The 24169-nt window shown below is 37.6% G+C and overlaps 1 non-coding gene across 1 annotated transcript; it reads right to left on the bottom strand.

Annotated features, from left to right (window-relative positions):
- Nucleotides 1–486: 486 nt before the first annotated feature.
- Nucleotides 487–618, bottom strand: LOC111762878 (small nucleolar RNA SNORA38). The gene has a single exon (XR_002795882.1). It is a non-coding gene; the product is annotated as a small nucleolar RNA SNORA38 (small nucleolar RNA).
- Between the last annotated feature and the right edge of the window lie 23551 nt (nucleotides 619–24169).

Raw genomic sequence — 24169 nt, 5'->3', positions numbered from 1 at the left:
GAAATTGGCCACGGTAGTTGCTGAGGGCAGGAAGAGGGTAGAAGAGATATGATGTGGGGACATTTTGGAGATTTTGAGTTGTCCTTAATGATATTGCAGGGTCAGATACTGGGCTTTATATATCCTGCCATAATCCACTGAATGTACTGCGGGAGAGTGCAAAATACAGGGTAAAGTATTATCTGTGTGGTGCAGCAGTGCCCCAAAATGTGTTCACCAAGTGAGATGAATGTGCCACAATGATGAGGGAGGTTGTTGGTGTGGGAGGAGTGGGGTGGGGGGGTAGGGGTATACAATAACCTCTTATATTTTTTTAATGTAACATTTTATTGTGATGTATATATCTTTAAAAATACAATTTACAAAAATGATGTGATGGGGTGGGGAGTGGGTTATATAGGAATCTCTTATGTTTTTTTGTTTTTTCATGTTTTTAAATGTAACTTTCCTTGTGATTTATTTATTTTTTTTATTTTTTCTATTTTTCTGTGTGGGAAAGGATGATCTTGAGCCTGCGGGGAGCAAGCGGGCTCCAGACTTCTCCAAGTCCACATCTTTTTGCCTCCAATTCTTACGTGTCCGAGGACAGGAAACCACCGGCACGCCTTTGTAGGAGGGTTCCTTGTGATTTATTAACTTTAATTTTAAAAAAAAAAAGGTAAAACATGGAGAAAAAATAAAGTGTATACATAAAAAATACAAAATAATACTTAAAGTGCTGAAATAAACTAATGCCAACAAAGAAGCTTATATACAGTGAGACACACTTTCAAAAATGAGGGCAAGATTAAGATGTTTCTAGATAAACAAAAGCTGAGGGGATTCATCCTGAATAGAACTGCCCTATGAGCATTTCTAAAGGGAAAGTGTTGGAGCAAAAGGAAAAGACACTAGACTGTTTCAAAAGAGCATACAGAAATAAAGACCTCTACTTAAGGTAACCATTTGTGTACTTATAAATGCCAGTAAAATTGTTTTATATTTTTTGGTATGATATTCCTCTCCTTACTTCCCACGTGACCAAAACATAAATACATATAAAGTAATGATAAATCTGTGACTTCGGATATACAATGTAAAAATATATAATTTGTAACAAGTATAAAAAGGTGGGGAGAAGAAGGTGTTTAGATAACAGTCTATGTGCTTGCTTTTGAAGTCAAGTTAATATTAAATCAAATAGGGTTGCTCTATATTTAGGATGTTAAATTTTAACCTCATGGTAATGACAAGAAAAATTAAAAGAACAATATATCAAGATAGAAATGAGAAGGTACTCAATATGGTACAATACAAAATATCAAATAAGAATGAGGGCATTAATGGAAGATACGAAGGGAAAAAAGGTATAAAACTTACAAAGACTAGATAAATGGCAGAAAAAATCCTGCATTGTCAGTGGCAAGTTTAAATGTAAATGGATTAAATTTCTATTTAAAATGCAGAGATAGGCAGGATGGGTATAAAAGAATGACCCAAATATATGCTATCTACAAGAGACTCGCTTTAAATTTAAAGGCACAAGTAGATTGAAAGTGAAAGGAGGGAAAACACACCAGCAAATAATAACCAAAAGAGACCTGGGGTAGCTATACTTATATCAGAAAACATAGGCTTGAAGTCAAAAACTGTCACAAGGGACAAAAATTGTCATTATCTACTGATAACAGGAAAATTCATCAGGTAGGTATAACACTTATAAATATATATGCGGATCCTTAAAAATAGATTTTGAGGGAAAATTTAATGGTTTTGTATTAATAGTAGGAAAATTTAATATAACACTTTCAGGAATAGATGAAACATCTAGGGAGAAGGTCAGTAAGGAAATACAGGAATCAAATGATAGTCTAAACCCACCATACCTAACAGGAATGTATACAATACTTCATCAGACAACAAAAGATACACATTCTCTCAAGTGCACATGGATCACTTTCCAGGATAGACCACATCTTAAGTCACAAAGTGTCAATAAATTTTAAAATATTGCAACTTTACAATGTATCTACTCCAACCAGAAGTGAGTCGATATAAAAATCAATAATAGAGGGAGACATGGAAGTATTCACAAATACATGAAAATTAAACTACGTACTCTTAAAAAACTAAAGGGTTAAAGAGGAAATCAGAAACCAAATTAGGAAATATCTTCAAGCAAATGAAAATGAAAATACATCATTCCAAAACTTATGGGATGCAGAAAATGCAGTGCTAGAGAGACAAATTAATAGATGTAAAGGTTTACATGAAAAAATAAAAAGATTTCAACCAGAATCCTAACCTAAAAATTGGAAACACTACAGAAAGACTAGCAAACTAAACACAAAGCAAGCAGAAAGAATGTAATAACAAATATTAGAGCAGAGGTAAGTGAAAGAAAGAACAGAAAATAAGAGAAGGGGGGTGGGGGGTATATGGGGACCTCAGATTTTTTTAATGTAACATACTAAAAAACAAATAAAAACAAAAAAATTTAATTTAATTTAATTTTTAAAAAAATTAAAAAATAAAGATTATAATTTCAAATTTCTTTTTCATATCTTTTATATGACTGGCTGCCAGAAGTAAAATAGTAAAACTTCAGTTGTGGAAGGTATCTAACTCCATGCACGAGGAAGTGAACAAGCACTGAAACTGTGACAGAAGACAACTGAGGGAGAAAAAAAGAGGATAAGCAAGAATATACCTAGACAATTTGTAGCTCTCCAATTAAAGCCTGTATAATCAATCATTGGCTCTACATGGACATGGTTAAAAACTTTCTTGAAACATAAAATGTTTGCTGTGAATTTAGCAAAGTATTTTTTTTTATGCAAATCATGTTCTTTGATCCATAATGCCTATGCTTCCCTGGCAAGTCAAAACCTTATGACCTTAGAACCCAAATATTGTGAGATGGGCCTTTCTCTCCATCTGTGTAATTGATGCACTTGGTATGTGGGCCTGCTTTCTTCAGTTGGTGTCCAATAAAACTCTATGTATGACTTCAAAGTTAAAAAAAAAAAAAAAGAAAATAAGAGAAATAATCAACAAAACAGAAGTTGGATCTTTGAAAAGAAAATAAATGGGACAAATCTTTAGCTGGAGTGATGAAGAAAAGAAAGAGAGAAGGCATAAATAAATAAAATCAGAAATGAAAAGGGGTATTTTACTACTGACCCCAATGTAACAAAAAGATGGCATTATGAACAATTGCACACCAATAAATAACTCAGATGAAATGAATAAATTTTTAGAAATACACAAACTACCTATGATGACTCATGAAGAAATATATGATCTCAACAAACAAATAACTAACAGATTGAATTAGTCATAAAAAAAAAAAAACCTGCCAAGAACTACGGTAAAAAATCCAGGACAAGATGACTTCACAAGAGAATTTCATCAAATATTCCAAGAAGAATGAATAACAATCCAAAACCCTGAAGAGGAGAGAACACTCCCAATTCAATCTAGGAGGCCAAAATCGTCATCATTTCAAAGGCAAATAAACACACCACAAGAAATGAAAACTACAGATGAAAATTTCTTGAAACTATAGATTTAAAAACCCTCAATGAAAGAATAGCCAAACAAATCCAACAGCTCATTTAAAGAATTATACACAATCAAACAGGAATTATCTCAGGTATGTATGGATGGTTCAACATGAGAAAATCAATTAATGTAATACACCACATTAACAGAATGAATGAAGAAAGAATACACTATTATCTCAATTGATTTAAAAATGGAATTTGATGAAAAGTAGCATTATTTTTATAAAAACACTCAGAAAACTAGGAATAGAAGAAATTTCTTCAACTTGATAAAAGGATATCAAAAACCCAAAGCTAACCTCTTAATGGAGAAAGATTGAAAGCTTTCCCTCTAAGATCAAGAACAAGACAAGGATGCCCACTGTCACTGCTGTTATTCAACATTTTACTGAAAGTTATTGCAAGAGGCATTTGGCAAGAAAAATAAATAAATATGCCCAAACTGGTAAGGGAGAAGTAAAACTTGCCCTATTTGCAGATGACATGATCCTATATACAGAAAATCCTGAAAAATCCACAATGAAGTTCTGAGAACAAATAAATTAATTCAGCAAAGTGAGCAGGGTACAAAATCAACACCCAAAAATCACTAGTGTTTCTATACACAAGCAATGAACAATCAGCAGAATAAATGAAGGAAAAAATTCCATTTGAAATAGAAAACAGAAAAATCAAATATCCTGGAATAAATTTAACCAAGGATGTACAGGACTTATACACAGAATATAACAAAATATTGTTAGAGGATACCAAAGAAGACCCAAATAAATGAAAGGACATTCCATGTTCATGGTTTGGAAGACTAAATATTGTTAAGACATCAATTCTTCCCAACGCAATCTACAGACTCAGTGCAATCCTAATAAAAATTCCAATAGCCTTCTTTGCAGAAATGAGAAAACGAATCATCAAATTTATGTGGAAGGGTAAGGGGCCCCAAATAACAATGCCATCTTGAAAAAGAAGAATGAATTTGGATACTAAAATGTCTCAATCTGAAAAAACTTATTTCAACAAATGGCAAGAAAGCACATGAAAAAATGTTCCAAATCTCTAGCTATCAGGGAAATGCAAATCAAAACCACAATGAGATACCATCTTACACCCATAAGATTGGCAGCTATGAAAAAAACAGAAGAATACAAGTGCTGGAGAGGATGTGAAGGAAGGGGAACACTCATCCACTGCTGGTGGGAATGCAGAAGGATCCAACCATTCTGGAGAACAGTATGGCGGTTTCTCAAAAAACTAGCCATAGATTTGCCATATGACCCAGCAATACCACTGCTGGGTATATACCCAGCAGAACTGAAAACAAGAACACAAACCAATATATGTACACCAATGTTCATAGCAGCATTGTTCACTATTGCCAAAAGTTGGAATCAACCCAAATGCCCATCAACAGACGAGTGGATCAATAAAATGTGGTATATACACACAATGGAATACTACTCGGCTGTAAGAACAAACACACTACAAACACATGTGATAACATGGATGAATCTTGAGAACCTTATGTTGAGTGAAGCAACCCAGACATTGAAGGACAAATACTACATGACCTCAATGATATGAAATAAACAAGCTGCCCTAGATAGCAAGAGACTGAACGATAGGCTTGCAGGAAATCGGAGGGTGGAGGAAGGATATGAGCCGATGTCTGCAGGGGTGGAACTTAAGACGAGATGGTGGTAAGTATGAACACAAAGAAGAGATAAAAGGGGGGCAAGGGGTTGCCTTTGCTTGGGGATTTGCGGGTTTGAGGGTGGCTGGGGAGGGACGGATGGGTAACGTTGCCCAAAAGTGGGGGGAGGGAGGGGTAGCATACGAACCAGGAGAGGGTCAGGTGTTGGTGGAGAGTAAAATGCTGAGAAAATCATATCAAAATATAATAAAGAGGGTTACCTGTTTAGAATGCTCGGAGGGGAGGGTCTGATGCAGGACGGGCTCCTGGGGAATGTCTAAATGCTCATTCTGCCAGAGTGGGTGACACCATGGGGTAGAAACCCAAGTAGTGAGAGTGGGGGTGGACCCACATCCTGGGGAGGACTAATGCCATCCAATAGAGGGAACTGTATCCCTCGAGAGAAAGGGTGGCTCCCAGGGCATTGGGGCAGTTGAGCAAGTTAGGCCCTGAACACTATTCCATCTATCTCTGGAAGTGGCTCCTCAGGAAACGGAGGTTGGCTATCACTGAGGGCACCAAGGTGGAAGGGAAAATGGACGTTAAATGTGTGGAACCAAAGTAAATGGAGGGTAAGAGAGGAGTTTCTTGAGAGTACACAAAGATGGATATAAAACATGTAATATTACACCATAACATATAGGAGATGACAGACTGATAATGTAAACCATAATGTAAAACATAGGATAACTAAAAATGTAAAGAACTGTGTATCCTAAAGTATGCACCATAATGTAAGCACAGATGTCACCTTGTTAGAAAGCTAATGTCTCAGACTCTGTACATCACTTTAAGTAAATATGATATGAATAGGGCGTAAGAGTATCACTGTGGAAGGGAAAAGGTTTTCTGGTGGATGTGTGGGAGTGCTGTATATTATATATATACATTGCTGTGGTCTAGGACTCCTGTGAAGAAAAGCTGAATAATTAGGGGGGGGGGGGGAAAAAGAAGAAAAAAATAGGATGTGGAATTTTTTCAAGTCAACATTCTTTATCTAAGTTCTTTATCTAACTTTATCCAAGTTCTTTATCTATCCTTTAAACTCATCGCTATATGCCATTCCCTAGTAAGGGACCATGACATTATATTGGGCTTCAAATTTCGGGGAGTTCTGGATCACAGAGTGTTTCAACAATGGCAATGGAGGGATACTGGTATGGGATACCAATGACAGGTGATATATGACTGACAGGGAGCTGTACAGAACATATGTCCAGGGTGCATGGTAATGTTTGGATATACTCATAGTGGCAACAATTAAAAACCACAGTAGGGGGGGTACTGGGTTCCTGGCCAGTGGTGCTCTGTCGTGGTCCCTAGGGGAGCAGCGACAGTCTCCCAGGTACAGTGGTGGGGACCGGGAGGGAGTGAGGGTTCAACAGTGAGCCCCAGATGCTAATGACTATGCTTGTGAGCTGATAAACCCAAAATAAGATCAAGGCCTAGAGCAACTTTGTGCCTGGGAATTTCCTTCTGTCAGCCTTCATGTTACTCAAATGTGGCCAGTCTCGAAGCCAAACTCAGCATGTAAATGCAATGCCTTCCCCCCAGCGCGGGACATGACACCCGGGGATGAGCCTCCCTGGCAACGAGGGACCACTATCAACTACCAACTGATGATGCAACTGGAAAATGACCTTATACGGAAGGTTCAATGCGGATCAGCAGAATATCCATGTCTACATAAAATACCATGACTTTAAAATGCTGTTTGACCTAAAGTAAGGGGGAAATGGAAAGGAGAAATGAGTTTATATGGCTACGAGTTTCTAAAAAAGAGTCTGGAGGCTGGCAGAAGGTTTGCCCTCATGCACAACTGAGCAGAGTCAGAGAGACAGATAAAGCAGATACAACCCCCAGATATTGGTTCCTTTGAGGGCTAAAGAGACCCATGGGAGTTATGGTCATGGCCGATGGGGTTAACTACCAGGGCAGATGGCCCCTCTTTGGAAATGGTGTTTATGTGTGATGAATCTGGACTCAGATGGGATCTCCCTTCATAAGACTTTCATGCTAATGTGCTGGAGGTGCAGTTAATGTTGGGGTTTAAGATATATTTAGGGGATTTGAATCCCTGGACTGACAATGTGATAGCCAGGTCCTGAGCCTCAACAGACTCCAGCACCTACAATCTGATCTATTGGACCTACCACACTCAGCTAAGATGGAGTTGAAGAAGGACAACCACCACACCATGGAGCCCAGAGTGATTACAACTGAAAATGGGAGGATTGCATCCAGCATCCAGGTGGAATCTGACCCTCCTCTTGACATAGAGGTGCAATGGACACAACCAATCCAATGTCCACATAGAAGAGGTGGCATTGGATTGGGAAAAGTGGACATAATGGACAAAGGGTATGGGGAAAGGCAGGAAGAGATGAGAGGTGGAGGCATCTTCGGGACATGGAGCTGCCCTGGATGGTGCTTCAGAGGTAATCACCGGACATTGTAAATCCTCACAGGGCCCACTTGATGGAATAGAGGAGAGTATGGGCCATGATGTGAACCAATGTATATGAGGTGCAGAGGTGCCCAAAGATGTACTTACCAAATCCAATGGATGTGTCATGATGATGGGAACGAGTGTTGTTGGGGGGGGGGGGAGAGGGGGGGGTGGGGGGGGGGGTTGAATGGGACCTCACATATATATTTTTAATGTAATATTATTACAAAGTCAATAAAAAATAAAAAAATTAAAAAAAAAACTTATTTCAAAATCTCAGTAATCAAAACAGCAGGCTATTGGCACAAGGACAGATATAGAACAGTGGAATCTAATTGAAAGTTCAGGAGTCGTGACTCACATTTATGGCCAACAGATTTTTCACAGGGGGGAAAGATCAGTTTAATTGGGTAAGAATAGTCTCTACAAAAAATGCTACTGGGAAAACTGGATCCCCTTTTGCATAACAATGAAAGAGGACCTTGTACCTCATACCTTATATAAATTTCAATTCAAAATGAATCAGAGACCTAAATATAAGTGCTAGAACTCTCAAAATCCTAGAGAAATCATAGGGAGGCATCGTCAGAACCTTCTGTTAGGCAATGATAATATACCCAAGACACAGAGCAACAATAGGAAAAATTGATAAGCAAATGACAACCTACATAATGGGTGAAATATTTTGAATCCACATATCTGATAAATGTCTAATAACTAAAAAATAAAAATAACACCTTTGGATCAACAACAAAAATACAACCAATAAAAATGGGCACAATAATTGAAAAGACATCTGACCAAAAAAGATAAACAAATGGCCAAGTCAACACCATTAGACTTTATGTAAATGCAAAACAATGAGATCAAGTTAATTTATCATATTATGCCTCCTCTGTTTATTCAAACTCTGTCCAGGTGTTCTATCCAATACTAAGTGTGGTGTATTGAAGTCTCCAACTGTTATTATAGAGACATGTATTTCTCCCCTCGGTTTTGCCAGGTGTGTCTCATGTCTCTTGGGGCACTCAGGTTAGGTTCATAAATATTTAGTATAATTATTTCTTGTTGATTAATTGTCCCTTTTATCAATATATAATGACATCCCTCATATCTTATAACAGTTCTTTATTTAAAATTTATTTTGTCTGATACAAGTATTGCTCTACTCCACATCACATCATTTTGGGTTGCTATTTGTGTGGAATATCTTTTTCCTACCTTTCACTTTTAACCTGATTGTGTACTTAAGCCTGAGGTGAGTCTTTTGCAACAACATATAGGTGGCTCATATTTTTTTATCCATTCTATCAGTCTATATCAATTGATTGAGGAGTTCAAGCTATTAGTATTAAATATTGTTACTGTAAAGGCATTATATTCTTCATCCATTTTGGCCTTTGACTTTCCATGGTTATATCTTACTATCATCTGTTTTTATGTTTTAATTTCCCTTCCTAATAATCTACATTTCTATACTCTTCTTTCATATTCTTGCCCTTATTTTCTCCTTTAAGGCTGGAGCATTCCCTTTAGTTTCTGTTGTAATTCTCATCTTTTGGTAACATACTCTCTCAGTTTTCTTTCAATTCTTTAAAATGATTTCTGAGACATGTGACTATCACTGATTGTCTTAAATACTGAATTTCTTCAGGATGTTTGGTTAGTTCCTTTGGCAGGGCTATCTTTTTGTTTTTCCTAGTATGGATTGAAATTTTGCTTATGCCTAAGAATCTGCATATGTTGATGAATTTAATCTGGTGACCAATTTCTCTCTATTGCCTAGAGTTTTCCTTTCACTGCTCTTCTGTGATTTTTGGATTAATTTACTCTGTGTCTTTAAAAGAGCCCAGCTTAAGTTAACAAAATTGGGCCAAGGAGGGAACTGTGGAAACATGGCATCAGATTAAGCAGAAAAGGCTCAGCTCACACACACACACACACACAACAGAGAAAGATCCAAAAGCCTGCCTGAAGGGTGGGGGGAGTCAGGGGGTTTTTCTGTAGTGAATTCAGCCAGCAGCACTGGCCTTGAATCTTATCTCTGGCCAGATGAAAATAAAGGAAAACTGAGAGATACACCAGCACAGAAAGTTGTACCAATGAGTGCCATCTGCTAGCCAATCTGGAAATTACATCAACAGAGACTGCTTTTAGAGTTCTCCTTACTCCACGCCTGGGAGAAAGTCTGTGCCACATTAATTCATCCCTGGCATGATTTTGATTACTTAAATTGGGCAATTTTAAAGACTTAGGATAAGTTGAACCAAATATAAAAAAGCTGTGAAAAAATAATAACAATAGGCAAGAGAGAGAAATTGACCATCAGAGTAAATTCGCCAACACCTCTGATGCTTACACATCAGCAAAAAATTACAAGCCACACTAAGAAACAGGAAGACATGGCACAGCCAAAGGAATAAGCCAATTATCCTGAAGGAATTCAGTATTTAAGGCAATTAATCAGTGATAATCACACAAGACTCATAAATGACTGTAAAGAATTGAAAGAAAATATGACAAAAGAGATAAAATATACAAAGAAGGCACAGGGTGAGCATAAGGAACAAACTGAAAATATGCAAAGAAAAGTCACTGAACATATGGGAATGAAAGACACTATGGATAACATTAAAAATTCAGTAGAGGCACATAAAAGCTGATTTGAACTGCTTGAGGAAAGAATTAGTGATTTTTTAAGAAATTTGTTACTGTTTATTTCTCCGTTTTCTTTTTTTTTTAATTTTAAATGTCTTTCCTTATAAAGATACATAGATGACAAAAATGTTACATTAAAAAAATATGAGGTTCCCATACACCCTACACCTCAAATCCCCTCCACTCCTCCCACATCATCAACCTCTCTCATCATTGTGGCACATTCATTGCACTTGGTGAATACATTTTGGAGCACTGCTGCACTGCATGGATTCTAGTTTACATTGTAGTTTACACTCTCCCCCATCCATTCAGTGAGTTATGGCAAGATATATAATGTCCATCATCAGTCCCTGCAATATCCTTTAGGACAACTCCAAGTCCCTAAAAAAAAAAACCCCACATCACATCTCTTCTTCCCTTTCCCTGCCCTCAGAAATACCATGGCCACTGTCTCCATATCTAAGATACAATTTCTTTCATGTCTAGAGGCATAATAGTTCTATAGTAGAATACCAGTAACTCTACTCTAATCCATATTTTATTTCTCCATCCCATGGACCTTGTGAAGTTGATGTCCACTCCACCTCTAAATTGAGACGAGGCTTAGATTCCACATGGCTGATGGATGCAATTCTCCTGCTTGCTATTGTAGGCATTCTCAGTTCCCTGTTGTGGTGGTTGACCAACCTCACCTCCCTGTTAGCTGACCTGGGTAAGTACAAGGAACCTGAGACTAGGTGTTGCAACTCTGAGACTCAGGGTCCAGCTGGCACATGGACAGTCCAGAAATTCAAGTCTCCTGAGTATACACCAACTCCAGTGTCAAACACAGGTTCAGTAAAAGTGACAGAAAAGGCATGTGTAGAAAGGTCACATCTCAGTCCAACTCCATCACACTCAAGAGCACAAATTCCAAAGTAGGGCCTTAACAAGGCACTGAACTCCAGAGCCATATGCCATGACCATAGAAACTGTGTGTCTCCGTAGCCCTCAGGAGCACCACTACCTGTGATTATATTTACTTTGGCTGTCTCTGGGATCATGCTGAAACTTGCATAAGCATGACCAGTCTGATCACCTCCCAACTCATTTTGAAGTCTCTTATCCATATAAACTCATTTGTCTTTTATTTAAGGTCTTTTTCTAGTTGCATCACAAGCTGGTGATTGGTACTAATCCCTCGGCAGCAGGGTGGCTCATCCCTGGGAGTCAGATCCCATGTGGGGGGAAGGTAAACATTTACATGCTGAGTTTGGCTTAGAGAGTGGCCACATTTGAGCAACATGGAGGCTCTCCGGAGATAACTCTTAGGCACCCTGCAGCTCTAGGCCTAGTTGGTATCTCAGGCTCATAAGCATAGTCAACAGTATCAATGATTCATCATTGGGCCATCCTTTTTCACTGGTCTTTGCCCTTATACTTAGGGGGTTGTGACTGTTCCATTGGGTAGTGTGACAGAGCTCCCCTGGCTAGGAATTCAGCACTCCTTCAGTTGTCATTTGTAATTCTACCTACTATGAAAATACCCAACAAATAATCTAAACATTTTTATATACCCTATATACATGTCCTGGAGAAATCCCTCCCAACCATGTGTCCCCCATCTATAGCACCCCACACCATATTTCCTCTCAGCCATATTTGAACCCTTCTGTGATCTAAAACTTCTTAAAAAGTGAAGTTTAATATATTGCAAAATGAAATTAGTAAGAAAATGAAATAGTAATGATAGGTTTAAAGATTAGAAATAGAATACCTTCTAATTAGGAAAACTAAAATAAAGTAAAAAATAAATTGGAGAATTAAAAATGAAAAGTACCATAAAACTTTGATGTTTTGCCTTTCATAACTGTAATAGGTATTGCCCTATATGTACAGTGGCAAGGCAATATCTTTCATTCCTTCCTCAGTGTCTACAACCTTTTAAATTTAAATTTTTAATTTTGTCATAAAAAAGCTTTAGATCCCAGTAAAGTCACATATACAGTATTGGGGACTCTCATATATCCAAATCAAACCCATTTCCCCCTTCCCTAGCAATAATCTTTTTACATGTTCATGTTACATTTGCTATAGCTGATGTACTGATATTGAATCATAGCTACCAACCACGATTCTATTTTGGTATACATTATGGTTTATATTTTAGACTGTACACTTTTCTAACATTTTAGTTACAATATGGTTTACATTATGGTATACATTTTCAATTATACACTTTTATAATTTTTTGGTGAAATTTAACATGCCCTATATCCATCAGTGCATGATCTTGTGGAACACTTCCTTTGCCCCACAGTTACCCCCTCTTCCATCTATTCTATTCCTCCATACCTCTCCCCTCAGGGCCCACAGTGACAACCAAGCTTCACTGCTTGAAGGACCAGATTCACAGATACATGCAACAATGCTGAAGGCTTAACACACTAGATTGTCCTCATTCAGTGGGAGCCAGGAATGCTCTCAAAAGACACCCTCCCCTCTGTTTGAGAATATCAGGCTTCCCCAGGATGGGTATACACCTTCCCATTCATTGTATGGATCTCCACCCAATGATTTAAAACACTATGGCAAATGAGCACTCACACACTCCCTAGAAGTTTGCCCCTGTGCCAGATGCCCCCATTTAAACACCTTAAACAAGCAGCCCTTCCTTATTATATTTTCTAAGGTGTTTTCTCAACATTAGAATTTCAACCATATACCTGAAAATCTCCAATGTTCATCTGCTCCCCTAACCATTCCCCTAATTCCTTGGGACATCTGACCCATCCTCCCAACCCTAGACTCCCTGAAGTCTGCAAAGCCCCATCCAAAACTTTCCTTATGCCCCATTTTATCCCTTTCCTGCACAACTCCTTACCTCTACTTTATCATAGATTTTGCCCATGTAGGCATCAGCTCACTACCCCCCCCATTTCCTGTAAGCCTATCATCCAGTCTCTAGCTCCCTGAGACAGCTTGATTTGCTTATTTCATATCTTGTATGTCATGTATTATTTGTTCTTCAATGCCTGGCTTGCTTCACTCAACATAATGTCCTCAAGATTCATCCATGTTATCCCATGTGTTAGTACTGTATTCCTTCTTACAGTTGAATAGTAAGAATTAGTAATTTTGAAGACAGACTATCTGACCTGAGAAAGACAAGAGAACAGAAAGAGAAGAAAATGAAAGAAATGGAACAGGGTCTCATGGATTTGAATGACAATGTGAAACACAAACACATACACATTATTGGCATCCCAGAAGGAGAAGAAAATGGAAAAAGGGCAGAAAGAATATTTGAGGAAATACTGACTGAAAATTTACCCACCATTATGAAGGACATAAATATCAATATCCAAGAAGGACAATGCACCCTAAATGAATAAACATGAAAGAAAAAAACCTACACAATGACAACTATTCACAATGACTAATGTCAGAGATAAAGAGAAGATTTTGAGAGCAGCAAAAGAAAAGAAAAGCACCACATATAAGGGAAGCTCAATAAGATTAATTGCCACCCTCTCATCAGAAACCATGGAGGAGAGAAGGAAGTGATACAATGTATTTAAGGTATTGAAAGAGAAAAACTGCCATCCAGGAATTCTGTATCTGGCAAAGCTGTCCTTCAAAAATGAAGGGAAGTTCAAAGCTTCACAGATAAATAAAAACTGATAGAATATATTATCAAAAGACAAGAATTACAAGAGATACTAAAGGGAGTGCTGCAGCCTGAAAGGAAAAAAAAAAAAACAACAACAAGGACAAGAGACTTGGAAAAGAGTGCAGAAATGAAGAATATTAAAAGGGTAAAAAGTTAGACTGTACTATGATATGACAATAGAAATCCAAAGTTCAAAATGGATGAAGTAAGTTAGGCCTTTAAAGTTATGACACTGAATGTTAAAGGCTTGAACTCCCCAATCAAAAGACACAGACTGATCGAATGGATTAAAAATATGAACCATCTATATGTTGTCTACAAGAGACTCATGTCAGATGTCAAGACACAGTCAGGTTAAAAGTGGAGGCGTCTTCGGGACATGGAGCTGCCCTGGATGGTGCTTCAGAGGTAATCACCGGACATTGTAAATCCTCACAGGGCCTACATGATGGAATAGAGGAGAGTATGGGCCATGATGTGAACCAATGTATATGAGGTGCAGAGGTGCCCAAAGATGTACTTACCAAATCCAATGGATGTGTCATGATGATGGGAACGAGTGTTGTTGGGGGGGGGGAGAGGGCGGGTGGGGGGGTGGGGTTGAATGGGACCTCACATATATATTTTTAATGTAATATTATTACAAAGTCAATAAAAAATAAAAAAATTAAAAAAAAAAAAAGGTAAAAAAAATAAAATAAAAGTTTTTACCCAAAAAAAAAAAAAAAAGTGAAGGGTTGAAAAGATATTCCATGCAAATAGAAACCAAAAAAGAGGTAGAGTGGTGATACTAACATGGACAAAATAGATTTTAAATGCAAAACTGTTATAAGGGATGAAGAAAGTCATTATATATTAAGAAAAGGGGAAATTCAACAAAAATGAAAAACTATGCTAAGTATTTATGCACCTTATTTGAGTGTTGCAAGATTCATGAGGCACATGCTGACAAAGCTGAAGGAGTAAATAGATGTCTCTACAATAATAGTTGAAGACTTCAATACACAACTCTCAATATTGGATAGAACATCTGGACAGAGGATAGAGAAACACAGAACTTGAATAATATAAGTGAACTAGATCTAACAGACATCTATAGAGCATTGCACCCCAAGACAGCAGGATATCCATTCTTTTCAAGTGCTCATGGATACTTCTCCAAGATAGACCATATGTTGGGTCACAATGTAGTGGAAACAGAGAGGATTCAGTGATCATGTATTGAAGGTTAGGACTCAGGAATCTCTGAGAGGGAAGAGTTTTTATGACCAGCCAGTCCGGTGGACTCCTGTCCAAAAGACTGAGCCCCAAGTAGGGATTTTAGGTTATTTTTATACAAGAGATACAAATGGAAAGACTAGGAGAGCTTTAGGGGTCAAAAAGATTTTCTTTGTTAGTATTTTTTTTTTAGGATTTAGCCATTTGTTTGAATATCAGCTAAGCTTGAATTAACATATTGCCCACATTCCAGGTAAGCTTGAATTAACATATTACCCACATTCCAGGTAAGCTCGAATTAGCACATTGCTCACATTCCATCTGGATATAACTTTGAATACACATTCAGTTTACATCCTTTCTGAATATTCAAAGCCTCTAGGGCCTACGTCACTTAATTTGTTTTCTAGAAACTAGGCACACTTGGATAAAGAATTAGATAAGTTTGAATTCATGCACAGGCTATAGTAACAAGACAAGTTTCAATAAATTTAAAATGATTGAAATTATACAAAACACTTTCTTTGATCATAATGGAATGAAGCTTGAAATCAATAATGCACAGAAAAAGGAAAAATGCATATATATATATATATATGGAGATTAAAAACACTCATAAACAATCAATGGGTCAAAGAAAAAATTGCAAGAGAATTCAACAAATATCTTGAGATGAATGAAAATGAGAACAAAAGTTAGCAAAACATATGGGACACTGCAAAGGCAGTGCTGAGATGGAAATTTATAGCCCTCAATGCTTACATTAAATTAGAAGAAAGAGTTAAAATTGTCGATCTAACTGCACACCTGGAAGAACTAGAAAAAGAACAGCAAACTAATCCCAAACCAAGCTGCAGGAAAGAAAGTGTAAAGATCAGGGCAGAAATAAATTAAATCAAGAACAAACAGACAATAGAATCAACAAAACCAAAACTTGTGTTTTTTGAGAAGATCAACAAAATTGACAGTTAGCTAGAGTGACAAAGAAAAAAGAAAGAGGACACAAATACAATCAGAAATTAGAGGGGAAACTTAACCACTGACCCTGTAGAAATAAGAGAGATCATAAAAAGATATTATGAACAACTGTGTGCCAAAAATCTCGAAAATGTAGATATGATGTACAAGTTCCAAGAAACACATGAACCACCTACATTGACTTTATTCTTTTATTTTATTTTTTAAAGATTTATTTCTCTCCCCTTCCCCACTCCCACCACCCTGAGTCGTCTGCTCTCTGTGTCCATTCGCTCCATGTTCTTCTGTGGCTGCTTGCATTCTTGTCAGTGGCACCCAGATTCTGTGTCTCTCTTCGTTGTGTCATCTTGCTGCTTCAGCTCTCCGTATGTGCAGTGCCTTTCCTGGGTAAGCTGCACTTTTTTCACACTGGGTGGCTCTCCTTAATGGGGTGCACTCCTTGCACATGGGGTTCCTTTACATGGGGGACACCCTTGCATGGCAGGGCACTCCTTACGTACATCAGCACTGCACATGGGGCAGCTCACCACATAGGTCAGAAGGCCCTGGGTTTGAACCTTGGACCCCCCCATGTGGTAGGCAGATGCCCTATCTGTTGGGTCAAATTCACTTCCCTACATTGACTTTAGAAGAAATAGAAGACCTCAAAAAAACAATGAGAAGTGAAGAGATTGAAAGTCATCAAAAACTTCCCCAAGATGAAAAGCCCAGGACCAGATGTCTTCACAGGTGAATTCTACCAATCGTTCAAAAATGAACTAGTGCCAATCTTGCTCAAGCTCTTCCAAAAATTTGAACAGGAAGAAATGCTGCCAAATTCATTTTATGAAGCCAACATCACCTAATACCAAAACCAGATAAAGATACTACAGAAAAACAAAATTACATGCCAATAACTCTAGGGAATATCAATTCAAAAATCCTCACCAAAATACTTGCAGACAGAATCCAAAGGGGCATTAAAAGAATTATACACCATGATCAAGTACATTTTATCCCAGGTATGCAAGGGTGGTTCAACAAAGGAAAATCAATTAGTGTAGTAAACCACACTGATAAATTGAAAAAGAAAAATCGCATGATCCTCTCAATTGATGCAGAAAAGGCATTTGACAAAATAACGCACCCTTTCTTGATAAACACACTCCAGAAGATGGACTAGAAGGAAGCTTTCTCAATAGAGTGAAGTGCATATATAAAAAACCTACAGCTAACGTTGTACTCAATGGTGAAAGACTGGAAGCTTTCCCACTGAGATCAGGAACAAGACAAGGATGCCCATTGTCACCATTATTATTCAATATTTTGCTAGAAGTTGTAGCTAGAGAAATAAGGCTAGACAAAGAAATAAAAGGTAGCCAAGTAGGAAAGGAAATTTTTTTCCTATTCACTGATGACATGATCCTATATCTAGAATGTCCTGAGAAATCCACACACAAAAAAAAACTATTAGAATTAATAGATGAGTTCAGGAAAGTGGCAGAATACAAGGTTAATATGCAAAAATAAATACCACTTCTATACACTACTGGTGTGCAATCTGAGAATGAAATTAGAGAAAAATACGTTTCTAATAACAACTTAAATAAACAAATATTTAGGAATAAACTTAAACAAGGACATAAAAGACCTGTATTCAGAAAACTACAAAGCATTGCTAAAAGAAACTGAAGAAGACTTAAATAAATGGAAGGACATTCCAAGCTCATGGATTGGAAGACTAAATATTGTTAAGATGTCAATTCTACCTAAACTGATTTACAAATTCAACACAATCCCAATAAAAATCCCAACAGTCTTTTTCTGCAGAAATAGAAAAGCCAATAATGAAATTTATTTGGAAAGGTAAGGGACACTGAATAGGAAAAACATCTTAAAAAAGAAGTTGGAGGACTCTCATATCACTTAGCAATAGTGGTAAAAATAGCATTGTACTGACATAAGGACAGATGGATTGACCAATGGAACTAAATTGAGAACTCAGAAATTGACCCTCACATCTACAATGAGGTGATTTTTGACAAGATTATTAAGCCCATGAAGCTAGGCCAGAACAGTCTATTCAGCAAATGGAAAACATCTTCAAGATGTTGTGGTAGGTGGTAGTCTCCTAAATCTTATGCCCAAAACATGAGCAACAAAAGAAAAAATAGATAAATGGGACCTCCTCAAAATTCAACACTTTTGCACCTCAAAGGACTTTGCCAAGTCAATGAAAAGGCAGCCAACACAATGGGAGAAAATATTTGGCAATCTGATAAGGGTTTAATATCCATGATATATAAGAAGATCATACAACTCAACAATAAAAAGGCAATTTATCTGATTTTAAAATGGGGAAAAGGCTTGAAAAGACAATTGTCCAAAGAAGAAGTACACATGGTGAAGAAACACATGAAAAAAATATTCAACATCATTAGCAATTACGGCAATGCAAATCAAAACTACAATGAGATATTATTTCACATCTATTAGACTGGCCACCATTAAAAAGTGGGAAAATTGTTGGAGAGTGTTGGAGAGGATGTGGAGAGATAGGAACCCTTATTCACTGTTGGTCAGAAAGCAAAATGTTACAGCCACTCTGGAAGACTGGCAGTTCCTAAGGAAGTTGAATATAGACTTGCCATCGGACCTAACAATATCATTGTTAGGCATATACTCCAAAGAACTGAGAGCAGTAACATGAATAGATATTTGCACACTGATGTTCATGGCAGTGTTATTCATGATAGCCAAAAGTTTGAAATAACCCAGGTGTCAATCAACTGAAGAATGGATAAACAAATTGTGGAGTATACACATGATGGAATATTATGCGCAGTAAGAAGAAATGAAGTTGTGAAACATATGACAACATAGATGAACCAGGAGGATATTATGTTGAATGAAGCAAGCCAGACACAAAAGGGCAAATATTGTATGATTGCCCTATAATAAAATAAATATATTATGGGAAATAGAAATATGAGTATGGGCAGAATTGCATATATAAGACCAATTTTCTTTGAAGCTGAACAAGTATAAGTTAATACTACAAAATGTTAATATCAGACAAAAAACATTATACTAAGTGAAGAAGACTGGACACAGAGTACTACTTATTGTTTCATTCCCTTTATATGAAATGTAAATATAATTCCATTTATAAAGATGAAAGGAGATTAGTGGTTATATAGGTCTGAGGAAGAAATGCTAAGTGATGTGGAGTGTTTCTTTTTGGAGTAACGAAATTGTTCTAAAATTTTTGAGATAATGAATGTATAATATTGTCATTATACCAAAAGTCATTCATGTCACACTTTGGATAGTGTAGCCAGAAACAGCAGTTCTGTACAGTGAGGAAAGCATAAAGAGATTGAGGAGAGGAATTTTCTTGTTTGTCTATTTTTATGTTTTTTAGTTTATTATTATTAATTTGAAATATGAATATCTCTAATATTAATTGAAGTGGTGAATGAACAACTATGTGATTATAGCAAATACCATTGCTTTTACCCTTTGATGAATTGTATATTTATTAATATGTATCAGTAAAATTGATTAGTTTTGAAAAATGATTATTGCATATAGCATATAAAATCCACAATAACATTTTACTTTTCCCTGTAAAAACATTGGGCAGGGACTCACTAATGAGGTTCAGGTTTTCTCCCAGAAGTTTGGGTTAAGAGAGACTTAAAAGTAGTTTTTTTACTTGCAGTTTCATAGCCATCCAGCAGACAGAACTGGTTGGCAAACCTTTTCATGGAATTGTTTCTTTCAAACTTCCACTTCCTTTTGATTCTGGTTTGGCCAGAGCCAAGTTTCAAAGAGTGCTCTGCTGCCCAAATTTACTGAGGAGAAAACAATCTCCACCCTCTGCTGCACCCTCCCATTTCCCAGGGAGGAAGATGTCTGTTTCTCAGTCGGCTGCAGTGGGCTACAGGATTTATGCAGGCTGCACCCTTTAAAAGTGGGGAATGGGCATCCTTCCTGGCCACCAAGGTGGCTTACTAACTCATAGTTTTCATTTCCAATTCTTCATCTCTCTGTCCCTCACCATTCTGGGGGTTGTGTAGCACTGTCCTCGTCTGTTGACCCCAAAAGGAAGTCCTTTCAATAGCGTATGGCACTTTGTCCATTGTTTTCTTGAGAAAGCTGAGCCCTGCCTGTCCACTCCAATATTACCTTCCTGGAACTCCACCCAGAGTTCATTTTAAAACAATGGAAAAGTTTTGATAAATGCTCATTGTGATGGTGGAATAATATTGTGAATGTAATTAACTGCACTGAAATATGTCTGAATGTGCTTAAAAGGGGGGAATGTTAGGTGCATATATGGTTATAGAATAAAATCTTTAAAAATCCATGGAACTGTACTACACAAATCCTAAGTGAACTGTAAGTAAACCCAAGGGATATAGTTAATAGTATAATTATAAAAATGTGCTTTCATCAATTTTAACAAATGTACCAACCCAATGCAAGGTGTTAATAATAGAGTGGCTTATGGGAATTCTATATTTTATGCATGATTGTTCTGTAAATGCACAACTTCTCTAATTAACATAAATTTAAAAACCTGTTTCTTTAAGAAAATTTATAAACCTCTAGGCAGACTGATTAGACAGAAAAGAGAGAATATAAATTTCCAATAACAAGATTAAGAAAAATGTCATCACTACTGGTTCTACAGCTATCAAATCAATAGTAAGGAAATGTTATGAACAAGCTTGCACCAAGAATTTTTCGTCTGGCTTTACTAAGCATGATTTCTTTAAGGGTCAACCATGATGTCACATGTATCAGAACTTCATTCCTTTTTTATCATGTTTATATAATGCTCCATTGTAAGTATACATCGTATTTTGATTAACCATCAGTTGGTGGACTCAGGGGTTGCTCTCATCTTTTGGCAGTTGTGATTAATGTCACTATGAATTTCAGTATGCAAGTAACTACCCAAGTCTCTGCTTTCAATTCTATTGGGTATATAACTAGAAGTGAAATTACCAGGTCATGTCATACTTATATACTTTTCTTCCACTGCAGCTGCACCATTTTACATTCCCACCAATAATGAATGAGTTTTCATATTTCTCCACATCCTCTCCAACACTTGCAATTTTTTTTTAAATTACCTTTCTTCAGGGTGTGAAATGTAATACCATTGTTGTATTGATTTATATTTATTTACAGTCTAATGATGTTGAGCATATTTCATGCACTTTTTGGCCATTTGGATATTCTTCAGGGAAATGTTTATTCAAGTGTCTTGCTTAATTTTAATTGTGTGGTTTGTCTTTTTCTTGTTGAGTTATAGAATTTCTTTATATATTCTGTTTATTAATCCTTTATTGTTTTTAAATATATTTTTATTTATTTTTAAAAGATACTTAGATTACATAAAATGTTACATAAAAAATATAAGGTATTCCCATATGCTCCATTCCCCAAACCTCTCAACCTTCCTCACTTCAACATCTTCAATTAGTGTGGGTCATTCATTACAATTGATGACAATATTTTGGAGCATTGCCACCAATCATGGATTATAGTTTACTTTGTATTTTACATTCTCTTCTACTCAATTCTGTAGGTTATGTTCTTATATACAATGGCCTGTATCTGCTACTGCAATGTCACACAGGACAAATCTGAGTCCAGAAATTGTCCCCGTGTTTTCCCTCTCACTGACTTCAGTACTTCCAGTGGCCACTGTCTCCACATCAATGATATAATTCCCTCCATTCTGGAATGACAATTCTAGAGCAGAATGCCAGGAAGTCCACGCTAGTCCATATTTTATTCCCCAAACCTGAGGATTGTGGGATGGTGATGCACAGTCCACCTCCAATTGAGGGGGGAATTCAGTCCCATATGGCTGATGGATGGGAGTCTCCTGCTTGCAGTTTTAGACTCTGATTCCTTGGTGTGGTGGTTGCCTATCCTCACCTTCTTAGTTGTCCTGGGTGTGCCCAATGAACTGAAGAGTAGATTTTACAACTCTGCTGCAGCTCAGGGCCCAGCATACACTTGGACTGCCCAGAGATTCAGGTCTCTTGGAAGTACACCTACCAACTCCAATGCCAACTATTGGTTCACATAAAAGGGATAGAAGTGACATTTGTAGAGAAGTGATATCTGAGTCCAACTCTGTCATACCAGGGAGCATGAACTCCAAAGTAGTTCCCAATTGCAAGGCACCAACCAGCAGAGTTATCTGACATGTCTGTAGGACCTGGGTGTCTCCAGAGCCCTCAGTATCCCCACTATTTGGGGTAGTATCTACTTTGGCTGTCTATGAGATCCTGGTGAGACATGCATACGTGTTACCTCTGGGAAGACTACCTGACTCATTTTGAAACATCCTAGCCCTATAAACTCATTTTTTACCCTTCCCCCCTTTTGTTCAAGGTCTTTTTCCAGTTGTACTGCTCACTGGTGTTGGGTTGTAATCCCTCAGTGCCAGGGAGTCTTTTCTCTGGGAGTAATGTCCTGCACTGGGGGGAAGGTAATGCATTTATGTGCTGACTTTGGCTCAGAGAGAGGTCACATATGAGCAACAGGGAGGTTCCCAGGAGGCAAATCTTAGGCACCTTACAACACAAGGCAATGTTGAAACTTCAAGGTCAAAGGCTTATAAGTATAGTTGTAAGTATCAAGGGCCCATCAATGTACACTTGTCATTGCCCCTGTACTTGGGGGATTGTTATTCTTCCATTAGAGAATGTGGCAGAGCTCCCCAGGATGGGAATTCAATATTCTTTTAATTGTTGTGTGAAATTCTACCCACTGTGGCAATGCACCAAGAACACCTGAACACATTCATATATCCCATATGCATGCCCAGGTGAACCTCCTCCCATGCATTCCCCATCACCAACACCCCAAACCAATGTTCCTTCACTGCCACAGTTGCATTCCCTCTGTGATCCAAAATCTCCTTAAAAATGAAGCCCAAAATATCACCAAAAACAATTATTCAGAAAATGAAACAATGGCAGGTCCAAACATAAGAAACAAATTACATAATAATTGAGAAAAATTGAAACTGAAATAAAGCAAAAAAATTGGTATATAAAAAAATAATGAATTTTTTTTAACGTTTTACCTTTCATCACTGTCATATCTGTTGCCCTCTATGCACAGTGGGATTTCCTTCCATTTCTACCCCAGTGTCCTACTTCTTTTTTCATTTTGTCTTCAAAGAAGTTTTAGGTCAGAGTAAAGTCACATACAGAATTCAGGGGAATCCCATACACCCAACATCCTCTTCCCTTTCCCCACTCTTGAATCAACAAAACTTTTACATGTTGAGAGTACACTTGCCATAACTGGTGCACAAATATTGATACATAGCTAACAACCATGGTCAATGGTTCTCATTATGGTTTATATTTTAGACCATACACTTTTATGGCATTTTGATAAAGCGTAATATGTCCTGTATCCATCATTGCAGGATCTTGCAAAACACCTATATTGCCCTCTATATACCCCCTATTCCATCTATTCCATTTCTCCCTCCCCCTCCCCCTGAGGCCAATGGTGACCACCAGGCTTTACTTCTCAGAGGACAAGATTCATAGTTTCCTGCAACGATGCTGAGGGCTCGACACACTAGTCTGTCCTCCCCAATTAGGAACCATTCATTCTCAAAAGATACCTTTCCCTCCACTTGAGAGTCTATCAGCCCTCCCCAGGATGGGGATCCAACTCTCCCCTGCCCACCATGTGGGTCTCCATCCACTGATACAACACACTATGGCAAAATAATCACTTGCACATTCTCTAGAAGACTGTTTCAGGGGTGCCCCATCCCAAATGTCCACCCTTTCAACACCCCAAACCAGAAATGCTTCCCTGTCATATTGCCAATAGAGCTTTCCCAACATTGTGGTTTCAACCCCGTACCTGCCAATCCCCAGTGTTCACCCAATCCCTCCCCCAGCCCTCCCCCCAGATCCATGAACTGTACAACCCACCCTCCCCAC

This window comes from Dasypus novemcinctus, chromosome X (assembly GCF_030445035.2).
Source record: "Dasypus novemcinctus isolate mDasNov1 chromosome X, mDasNov1.1.hap2, whole genome shotgun sequence".
In the NCBI taxonomy this organism is placed as follows: Eukaryota; Metazoa; Chordata; class Mammalia; order Cingulata; family Dasypodidae; genus Dasypus; species Dasypus novemcinctus.
This window is presented reverse-complemented; position numbering and strand designations above follow the sequence as displayed.